Below are 10,720 nucleotides of genomic sequence, written 5' to 3'. Positions count from 1 at the left end.
AAAAAAAAAAAAAAAAGACAGAGAGAGAGATTTTTTTTCTACTTTTACCATGTTTGATGTTCCAAATAGATTTTTAAAACTGATTGAGTACATATTACTTTTAGCTTCAGAAGTAATCATGTGCCGGGCAGTGGTGGCGCACGCCTTTAATCCCAGCACTTGGGAGGCAGAGGTTTATGTGGGTTTCTAAAATCAAGGGCAGCCTGGTCTACAGTGTGAATTCCAGGACAGCCAGGACTGCACAGAGAAACCCTGTCTCAAAAAAAAAAAAACCAAAAAAAAAAAAAAAGGAAGAAAGAAAGAAAAGAAAAGAAGGAGAAGGAGAAGGAGAAGAAGACGAAATCATGTATATTTAAGAAGCATTTAACTATTATAAATTATTTTGATGACTTAAAAATTGTCAATACTAAACCGGGCGTGGTGACGCACGCCTTTAATCCCAGCACTTGGGGAGGCAAAGGCAGGCGGATTTCTGAGTTAGAGGCCAGCCTGGTCTACAAAGTGAGGTCCAGGACAGCCAGGGCTATACAGAGAAACCCTGTCTCGAAAAACCCAAAAGGAAAAAAAAAAAAAGTCAATACTTGGCCTGATGAAGGTGGGGCATGCCTTTAATCACAGCACTCATCAGTCAGAGACAGGTGGAGCTCTGAGTTCAAGATCACCCTGGTCTATAGAGTGAATTTCAGGACAGTCAAGGCTACACAGAGAAACCCTGTCTTGAACACAGAGAAACCCTGTCTTGAAAACACACATACACATGCACACATGCACGCACACACACACACACACACACAAATCAATACTAATTTGCCAACTTGTAGTCCAAAACAGCAGCATAAGTGATGTGTTTCACATTTTAAAAATTGAAGTTATGGACTTCTGTGTGAGCATGTAGCCTATCTAGTTTTACCTTACCCGGTGGGAATTTATTAAGGGTGAGTGACAGGGAAAGCAGAGCCACAAGCCATGAGATCATTAATTCATCTTTCCCTTTTCACACCCCAGAAATCTACTCCCTCTGGATTCATTTGTTTTCCATATTTCATATAACAGGACTCATAGAGCATGTATGAGAATTCTTCTTTCACCTAGCATATTTCTTTCAGGCTGCCTCCATGTCATGGTGTGTATAAGGCATCACTCATTCATCTATCTGATGGGCTGCTACTAATTTTTGGCCCTATGGATAACACTACTGTGAACCTTTGTGTGCAAGTTTTTGTGTGAACACAGGTTTTCACTTCTCTTGAATATATAATGGTATGTGAGATTTTTCTCTGGAGATCACATGAGGCAAAGCTTGGCACTGTCACTATCACGAGCCGATAGAGCCTTCGAGAGGCAAGAGTCAATGTGAGATCACAGGGGTATGTCCTTGGGGGTTCTCAGTGGGTCTGTAGCCCTATCCCCAGCTCCCTCCTTGCTTCCTGCTTACCTCATGGTGTGTTCCGCTCTACACTCCCAACCGTGATATACTGCTTCACACAGGCCCAAAGGCAACAGGGCCAATTGGCCTTGGGCTGAGACTTCTGAACCATGATCCACAACAAATTCTACCTAGGGCTGGGAAGACGGCTCAGCAGACAGTACATGCTGCACTAGCACCAGGACCCAAATTTGATCCCTAGCACCGTGATAAGACCTATGCAGTGGCATATTCCTGTAATGCCAGTGCTGCAGAGGTGGAGGCAGCAAGACCTTTGGGACTTGCTACCTAGTGTGATTGGCCATATCAGCGTGCTCCAGGTTCAGTGACAGAATTGACTCAATAAATAAATAAATAAATGAAAGGGTAAAGAGAGATTAAGTAAGACACTAAACACCAATGTCTGGCTTCCATATGCACACAAGCTGAGTAACCCTAACTGGCTGACTAACCCTGACTAGTTGACTAACCCTGACTAGCTGACTAACCCTAACTACCTGACTAACCCTAACTACCTGACTAATCCTGACTAGCTGACCAACCCTAACTAGCTGACTAACTCTAACTGGCTGACTAACCCTAACTAGATGACTAACCTTAACTAGCTAACCCTGACTAGCTGACTAAGCCTTCTTTTCTGACTAACAGCAGCTTACCATAGTCTCAGGAGTGCAGCTGCTATGCCACCTGGTGTCTCTGAAGAGAGGCCCCACCCACTCTTTTCATCCCTGCAGCAAGATGCCTGATCACTCTGGGGTCCACTATCTCACAGAAGAATCAAATTTTCTCTCCTTGGTTCCAATTTTTAAAACCTGGGAAAAGATTTTATTTGGCTTTGCCTGGGTCAGACACTGACCTAGTTTCTCATCTGTGGAACTCGAGGGGAGGGGGTCACCCAAGAAGTCTATCTTAGTACATGGCTGCAGAGAACCTCCCTGGAAAACTGACACAGTGGGAATGTGATGATAGATGCCTTCCACAGAAACCTAAGGTTTAAGGATAACGCCACTCCCGACGGATAATGTGAACGGATAAAGGTCGATACTGTGACTGAGAGGGTGTGATTGGTGTTTAGGTATCTGGGCCTTGAGGGATAAAAGACCTGAAATATTCAAGATGATGTCATTCAATAATGACTTGCTCTGCTCAAAAAGCCTATAGTGCTTCCCATGATAAAGCCGGCTCTGTAATAATGAGCTTCTTGTTTTTAATTGAGAGCACGCCTATCCAGAACAAAGGGAGTTTTTCTTCTCAACCTTTCTTGCCACCTACATGTGGCCCTGAGATTACATTCTGGACCCTGGAGTGTAATCAGCAGTCTTGTATGCGACTGTTATGGTTTCATTTTTACTTACTTTTTAAAATACCTGACAATCCAAGTTCAATCCCCTGGGACTGAGTTTGATCCCTGAAACACAGGTAAAGGTAGAAGGAGGGAAGTTGATCTCTGACTAGCATGTATGCATACTGTGGCACACGCATGTGTGTACATGTGTGCATGTACATACCCATATGTCTGTCTCTTATACGCATAGAAATAATAAAAATTAAAACAAGTGTATATATGTCAAATATATTATATATCATATATATATATAATCATGTACTTTATATATATATGATATGTATAACATATTTGAGACACTGTATTCTAGGCTATGCTAGAGCTTGGTGTGTGGTTGAGGTTAGCCTAAAATCATGATCTTCCTGTCTCATCTCCTACATATCAAGGTTATAGGCATGGTCCACTAAGCCTGGAGATGTGCAAATTCTTCCAGACAGCAATTTTGTCCTCTTCTCTGCCTTCCTTCTTCCCTCCTACAGCTGGAATATGGATTTGATGACCCATGCTATGATAGAGAGTTAGACTCCAGCATGGGAATCCCACCTTGAGAATGTGTAGAACATAAGGTGACAGGAGTGTGGGCAAATGGCAATAGCAGCTACTACAGTGACTCTGGGCTGCTCGTGGTGGTGTGGGAATGAGATTACAATTTTAATGTCACCGTTAGTTCCTGTAACTCTTTGCTGAGCCAGGTCCTAGCAGATGTACTGTGTGCCAGGCAGCTTCTCAGTTTTCTTGCTTGTGTTCCTGTGTCTTGCCTATATACGTTCCCTGTGACTCCCCTCTAAAGCACAATGCATGGCTATTGATGGTCTTCTTTACCACGAGGGGCTGGGGATTAAACTCAGGTCAGCAGGTGGCAATAAGTGGCTTTACCGACTTTAGCCTTCTCATTGTCCACCCCTCACTTCTGAAACACTGACATCCACTAATAATTATATAGCAAGAAGAACTGTAGTTCATACCTCAGCTACATCAATATAATAGTTGGTATGTGGTAAGAGATTAGCTTTTGAGGAAAATAATTTAAAAGAGGGGTGGAGAGGCAGGAATGGGGAGGGGGCGTAAGTCTGGGAGGAATCAGAGGGAAGAGAAAGGTAGGGGGTGAATATGCTCCAGATACATTGTATCAAAGTCTCAAAAACGTAATAAAAATACTAGATATACATAAAAAGAAATTAGCCTTTGAAATTTGGGGGAAATCCAATCATCTGCCTAAGTGTGTTCGCCAAGGATTTTTTGGGCTGCCAGACTTATTAATAGCATGCTAAATCAGTATCCTTCGCTCTTCTCAGATACGTGCCAACTGTAGTATATAAATACCAATTTTTAATAACATGTTTAGTTGATGACTCATGAGCACCACCCATGGCGTCATCTGAAAAGGCCAGCCTGTGGCACTCGTGTCCTCGCCGTGTAATCAATAAAGACGAGTTGTTAAAATTAAAGTTTTAATTGGCTGTAACCATATTTGCTTCACAGTGTGCTTTCCACCACGACATCCAGTCCTGTCTCAGGCCCAAAGCCAGAGGCCCCAGCAGCCGTGGACCACACGCTCTGAAACCACGAGCCAAAAAGGAACCTTTCCTCTGTTTAGCTATTTTCTTAGATGCTTTGTCCTGACAGCAATGAAAAGCTGCTCAATACGTGAACTAATATTATGTGACTTATACAAACCGGAGTATACATTATAAAAGGAATTATACAAAACTAAACAGTTCTTAAGTCACTGCTAACCACGATTAGTTCTTACACTATAATCAGCCAATACCATGAGCCTAATATTAAATATAGGGGATGTCAGATTCTATTCAAATGTTCTTTCCCACAATTTCATGACTCAAGGCCCATGCTAATTGCCGGTGTCTGCCCCTTGGGCTTGTCTCTTGGATTGGAAGTTTGGTGTTACCTTTAGGCTTTCTTTATGAGAACTGGCCTATTTTAAATCTGGTTTGTGAAGATTAATATAATTAAAGCCATGTAAAAAGAATCTTCAAATTAGATCAACAGGCTAAACAACATACTTTACAGTATACACTGAAAGCAAACAGGAGACTCTGCAGTCATCTGCCCTGATAATGCGGCATCCTGTAGGAACAGTTGTAGCCTCTAAAGAGAAGATATATTTGAAATCAAGGCCTATACTAAAACTCTGTGGGCCTCCTGTGATTTAAAATGCAAAATCCAGGGGCTGGAGAGATGGCACAGTGTTTAAAAGCACTGGCTGCTCTAGCAGAGGTCCTGAGTTCAATTCTCAGCACCCGTACGGCAGCTTACAACCATTAACCATCTGTAACTCCAGTTTCAGGGGGCAGTGACGCCCTCTTCTGGCCTCTTAGGGCATCAGGCGTGCAAGTGGTGCAACAAACAAACGCTCAAACCCGTGAAATAGATAAATAAATAATCTAAATGTTTTAATTTGTGACTCAAAACCCTCCACAATTTACTGCCAATCTTCCAATCATTGGATTTAGCAGCCCATCTATTCCATTTAGCAGCCTTTGTAGAGAGCCTGAGGTGTCACTACTTAGAGGCATGGCTTCAGTCTTGGTTCCTTCTCTAGAAGAGGTCTAGGGGTCAATAGAGAAAACAAGACAGACCGTGTAAATCATAACAATGGGGACTATTTCAGGGGGCTGTGGCAAGAAAAGAGTCCATACACAAAAAGTCAAGAAACAAGTGTTGATTATGCACTAGTTACTGGGTTATAGGAGGAATGTGTGTCCCGCAGGGACAGAGGATGTGGGTAGATCCCTTAACCAGTGATAGCTGACTCAAATTGTGAAGGATATTCAAGCTGGCTGGAGCAAAGAGAGAAAAGAAGCCAACGAAAAGACATTTTTTAATTTCTCTGTTTCTTCAATTAATGGGTTGGATGACATTTTCCAAAAGGCATGTCATGTGTAAGATTCCTAGAACCTACAGGTTAAGCTAGTAGATGTAATCAAAGCATCCTACATTATTCAAAGGACAAATGTCCTTGTAAAAGACAGAAGAGGAAAGACACACAGAGGAGGAGCTGTGAAGAAATAGCAGAAGAGCCAGAGACTGGGGTGGGGCAAGCACACACTATAAGAACTAAGGCAAGCCAGCCATTCCCAAGGCTGGAAGAGGAAAAGAAAGATGCTCGAAAGGCTGCAAGGGAAAGGGGCTTGTCAATACTGCCTTTTCCAGTGTCCACCCTCTAGTATTGCAAGGGAGCAGATTCCTCTGTGTGTGTATGTGTGTGTGTGTGTGTGTGTGTGTGTGTGTGTGTGTGTATGAATTGGGGGGACAGAGAAAGAGAGATGGACAGAGACAGAGATAGGCACACGTGGGGAGAGATCTCACCAGGGAACGCTCTCCCCAGCTCCTCCCCCACTCACAGCTGCTCCCATCTCACTGTGACCTCTGCCTATTTCTGGTTTCTGACACGCTTTCCCTGTCCACCCTTGGCTGTCACTTTATCGATCAGTTGGCCTTTGTATCTGAGCACCTACCAACAGTGATTTTTTTTCTGTTTAGTTTATGTCTATTGCCACGCTCTTTCCTACTAAGTCTAACATTTCCTGAGAATAAGGATGCTTCTTGTTTGATTCACCACTGTGCTCTCAGCTTCCCAATGCACACATCTGATGGATCCTCAATAAATATCTGATAAATAAACAAAGGGACAGGACAGGAGAAGAGATATCAATACAAGGAACCCCTTCTCATCAGTGTCTCCCCCACCCCAATCTGTTATGTAGCCCAGGTTAGCCTCAAACTCTTTATGTAGCCAAAGATTACTTTGAATTTCTGATCCTTCTATCTCCACCCTCACAGTGCCAAGGTTACAGGCATGTGCCATGTCAATTTTATGCCTGGATCATATAGTGCTGGGTATCAACCCTTCCTTGCATGCTAAGCAAGCTCTCTATCGAATAAGCTTCATTTCCAGCCCCCAAATGCAATACCACTGTCCTTCTGTTTCTCTTTCCTTTCCTTTCCTTTCCTTTCCTTTCCTTTCCTTTCCTTTCCTTTCCTTTCCTTTCCTTTCCTTTCCTTTCCTTTCCTTTCCTTTTCTTTCTCTTCTCTTCTTTTCTTTTCTCTTCTCTCTTTTTCTTTTCTTTTCTCTCCTTTTCTTTTCTTTTCTTTTCTCTTCTTTCCTTTTCTTTTCTCTTCTTTTCTTTCCTTTTCCTTTCTTTTCTCTTCTTTTCTTTTTCTCCAGTGCTGAGGATGGAGCCAAAGGCTCTGTGTGTGCCAAGTGAGGGCTCTACCATTGAGCCACATCCCTTGTCTTCATGGGGGAGCTCACTCCTCTCCCTGAACTCTGGGCTTCCAGGCCACCCCTTACCTCCTCCTGTATCCATTTTTCACTCTGCTCTGGCTCCTCACTTAGCTTTCCTTGGCTTGTTTCCCTCAGCACACATGCAAGATCATATCCTGCCCTAAAAGAAGAAAACTCACTTCCATGGTTTGAAGGTATTCTCTGTATCTAAATCTACCACCTTTCCTTATATCTAGGGGTGAGTGGGTGAGTCTTCTCCCTACACTCTCTCCCCCAGCCGCCCCTCAGGACTGGCTTCAGTGCCTGCTACTGTTCTGACACTGTTCCAGATCAGCCCCGGTGACCTGCCAGCTCTGGTTCTGTTTTCCTTCTTATCAGCCTTGGCAGTGTCTCTAGAAAGCTGTCCCTCTTGATCCTGCTCTTCTGAGACACAGGTGTTCCTCTTGGGGTCATTTCCAAGTCCCCATAGGTGGCCTTTCCTCTTTTTCTCTGGAAATTGCCATTTTGGTCTCTTGTACTTGCCCTCCTGCCTGTATATTGTTCTTTTTTTGTTTTTGTTTTTGTTTTGTTTTTTTTAAAGAAACTTCCTCTCCTGTGCTGTAAATGACCATTTGTAGATGTGAATGGCATGCCTTTGGTGACCCAAAATTATATTGCCAGCTATCTTCTAGATATCTCTATTTTTATAGCCCTTCAAATTCCATATGCCCCAAGTTGAATGTCCCATCTTTATGTATTCCCACAAACTACGTATTCTCTATTTTCTCTCCAATGGAGGAAGAGATGATGCCAAACCTCTCTCAGCTGCTCAGGAGCTTGCCAAGTTGGTCCTCATCCCCGGGCTGACGCTGGTGCCAGGTCCTATTGAATTCACCTTCTAAATATCTCTTGAATCCATCTGTTCATCTCCCTTTCTCAGCTTCTGCTGAACTCAAACCTTTTTTTTTTTTTTTTAACCTCTTTCCTGCATCCTCTCAGTAGCCCCTGGACTCTTCCTCCGGTTGAAGCTTCACCTCCCCTTTCCTCTCATATTCTTTTTCCTTTTGGAGATGTGCTCTTGCTGTTTAACTCGGTCTCCATTCACAATTCTCCTGTTCGTGCCCCCCTGGATGAATGGGTTGCACCACCCTATACAGTCTTGTTACTTTGTTCGTAAGTGTCTTTTCAAATGAAAGAGTAACATAGTCTCATATAGTTCAGTAGTTAGGAGGCTAGTCGGCTAGTGGAAGCACTCAAATTGCATTACTCTCAGGCAGTCCTATCTGAGCCCCAGTACACAGACATGTAATATCCATCAATTGCTCTTTTGGGGGAGAGGGAGGGTTCCATTTTGTAGCCCTGGCATGTCTTAAATTCTGCTATGTATTCCAGGCTGGCCTGGAAGTAATTCATAAAGATGCATCTGCCTCTTCCTTCTGAGTGCAGGGATCAAAGGCACATACCACCACTCCCAGCATTGTGTGTGTGTGTGTGTGTATGTATGTATGTATGTATGTATGTATGTATGTATTATTTTGCAATTCCTGTATTTTAAGAGGTACTTCTTTTTACATTTTAATATCTCTGAAATGGAAACGCAGTCTTAGATGTTGTTATATACAACACTGCTGTGTTTATGTTCTTCTATCCACTCTGATACATATTCTTTTTACCCATAACCCTAAGTCAGCATTTACCCCCAGATGTTTCTCAAGTGCAAATCTTATCTGGTTGAGATTCTCTGAGAAATTCTTAAAAGGCTCTGGCTTGGGGAGAGGGGCCTTTTAGTCCCTTCTCCCTAACCCTTCCTCTGCACTCCCTCCTACACAACTGCACTCCTCTACCTTAAAACCAAGGAGCTATATTTTCAGCTAGCTCCCCAAAATACTTAAGTGAAGCTGGAGCCTTCTGCATAGAAGTGTCTTCTGTCCTAATGGCCTCACTTTTTTAAAAATGCAAAGTCCTCCTCACCCTGAACTGAGCCTTAGCTCTTCCTTCATTTACCCGGGGACCCCAGCTCATGGTCTGTGCCATCCTAAATTCCTAAGTTTATGTGTGATTCCTAAATCAAGTAGCATGCTAACCCAGGCCATTTCTCTGGTCTTTTGTTACCAACAGTTCTCTATCAGATGTTCTTCTTTATATATACACCCATTTCTAGCAATGCCCAGCAATGTAGCAAAAATAAATAAAAATAAAAAACCTTTGAAAATAGTGAGCTAAATATGAGGGAAACGAGAAGGTACCCCTTATATAAGATGTAGAACCTTCCACCTAACCATCCCCTTACCCTGGGACAAGCAAGAGGACACCAAACCACTTGGGTATCCACACACCAAAACAACTGTAGACCTAATAATTCAACCCTTAACTGAAGGTGAATGGTGTCAAAACCTTTGGGATCTGTCCCTCCCCTTTCTCTCCTCTTAAAGTACAGCAAGTCATGGTCCCATACTGCCTCTTGGTCACTTGTGCAAGGCACCAAAGAGGGATTCTCCTGACTTGCCCATCTGAGGTTTCCATTTGGACTCTGCCTCCCACACCTGTGAATCTCACTGAGATTCACCAGTAAATAAATACAAGCACGAGCTGAAGTCTCATATAAAAACATTTGTTTTTAATAACTACTTTAAGGCATCAAAGTTATATGGAGTGAGGACAGTCCTTCCATGTCCACCCACTACTAGGTTTCAATTCTAGAAACTGCCCCAAATAGACAGAAACAGTCCTTCTTTCTGACCTAGATAATTTAAAGCCAAGGAGTCCAAGCCATTCATGGAAAAGTACCAGGGTTCTGTTGGGATTTAAATGAAACACTGCTGGTGTGGCCTATCTGACAGACTGTCAGACTGGTCAGTGGTAGTGACAGAGGGCTTGCCTAGCACAAATGAGTACCTGAGTTTGATCCCCCAATGCTAGGGTGGGGGATGGAGGGTGACCATACCAAAACATGTTGACAGTTGCAGGACCAACATACTCGAGATATTCTTAGTGAAAAATCTGGAACTGTAAAGCGAAGTAAAAGGAGAGGAGAAAATAGAGAATTCATCGCTAGAAACATGGCAGTCATGGGAGGCTGCAGAGATATGGACATTTGGGGTGGCTGTTAGGGAAGGTGGGGAGGGAAATCTGCAAGGAGGCTGTGCAGAAGACAAAGGGGCTTGAGGCTACAAGAGGTAGGTACTGTTGACAGTATGCAAATCGACTCAAGATAAAGAAGAAAGAGAGGCACCCAGACCAGACAGAAATGTAGGGCTTTCCCGATGAAGTGTGCTGCTGTGGCTTAACTCTTCCCTCTTCAAAGGAGGCTAAAGAAAAACTTGAATCAGGGTGGACTCAGCAGCCCTTCAAAAGACCAAGAGAGTCTAGCATCCCCTTTTCTGGGGTGGAATCAAACCCTCGTCGCGTGTTCAACATTTTAAATGTGTGGAGAACTTGCGTTCTCAAAGCAAAGACTTCACTAAGAAGTCAACATGAAACAGATGGAGCGAATCTCTTCTCTTCACAAATCTTAGACTAAATTAAAAAAAAAAAAAACCCTCTGGGTATCAAATACCTTAGCTAAGGAGATAATTCCTCTGGATTTTGGCTTCCTAGGAAATGAACTCTCTGATAGCGAATCCTCCCCCAACATCTCTGGCACTGAGCATTGTAATATAAGACAATGATGCCGGAAAATGAAAGGCAAAACCCAACCTGTCTGTAGCTTTCAGAGTGATTT

This window comes from Mus caroli, chromosome 5, assembly GCF_900094665.2.
Source record: "Mus caroli chromosome 5, CAROLI_EIJ_v1.1, whole genome shotgun sequence".
NCBI lineage: Eukaryota > Metazoa > Chordata > Mammalia > Rodentia > Muridae > Mus > Mus caroli.
This window is presented reverse-complemented; position numbering follows the sequence as displayed.